Below are 1,183 nucleotides of genomic sequence, written 5' to 3' on the forward strand. Positions count from 1 at the left end.
GTGCATGTATACAGGAACACAGGTTACATTGTATTGCTGTATAAACATACATGTACATGTACAGCTTCAACTGTTAACAACAAGAAAAGGAGAAGTGAGTCCAACTTACAATAGACTTTTACAAATAAGTGAGTATAAAACAAGATGAATTACTATAGACAGTTCCCTAATCCATGTACCGTATTTGCTCAAATAAACGCCCATGACAAATATTCTCTAACTATAGATACCCATATTCTACCCAGTATATGTGCCCTAGTCTTTAGATTGTCCCAGATAGCCTAACTGCTGAAGTACAGTTCGGAACATCAGAAGGTCTTGAGTTGGAGTTCTCTATTGGATTTTTGTTTTTTTTACTTGAATTTATTCCCTGTTAAGAAATAAATGCCCAGGAGATTAATTGAGCAAATACAGTATATATATAAATAGAGAGTAATCTATACAATTTTTGAATGGTTAACTTATAAATTTAACCCTGTCTTAAACTATCAATACCGTATAGCGGATAATTTTGGAGTGAATTAAATTTGGTGAATTTGGCATTTTGATAGCCATTCGCCTAAATAAAATCTGCCATTTTGAGCCATAATACGCATGCTCAATGGCATGTGGCCACTGATTCTCCAAATTAAAATCTGCCAATCACCAAAATTTAGCAATTCGCCAAATTTTAATCCCTCCAAAATTTCCCGCTATACGGTATAAACAATTAAACATCTGAATCATTCTAAACAAGCAAGGATATACATGTAGTAGTAACAGTTAATTAATTGAAGTTAACTCCACATGTTGCAATTGTTCTAGTGACTTAGAGAGGCCCCCATGATGTTGCATTGAGTATTATGCTCGTGAATATCATTTGCATCTCATTACATTTGTCAATAATCATGTTTTACACAAATTTTTGAGTAACTTTAAAAATTCATAAAAATCCAATTTTGATCAGAATCAGCTCAAGCTTGCTACACAACATAAGTACATGTACATGTATCAGAAAATATTATATAAACTAAGATTTCTCTATGATTAAATTTTTGCAAAATTCGGCCAACACCCCTGTACTATAGTAAAGGGACTTTTACCCAATTTTTAAACTTTAAAAATTTATAAAAAATCCAATTTTGATCGGAATCAGATTAAACTTGCTACACAACATAAGTACATGTACATGTATCAGAAAATA

The sequence above is a fragment of the Amphimedon queenslandica genome, unplaced genomic scaffold, assembly GCF_000090795.2.
Source record: "Amphimedon queenslandica unplaced genomic scaffold, v1.1 AMPQUscaffold_12878, whole genome shotgun sequence".
Classification (NCBI taxonomy): Eukaryota; Metazoa; Porifera; class Demospongiae; order Haplosclerida; family Niphatidae; genus Amphimedon; species Amphimedon queenslandica.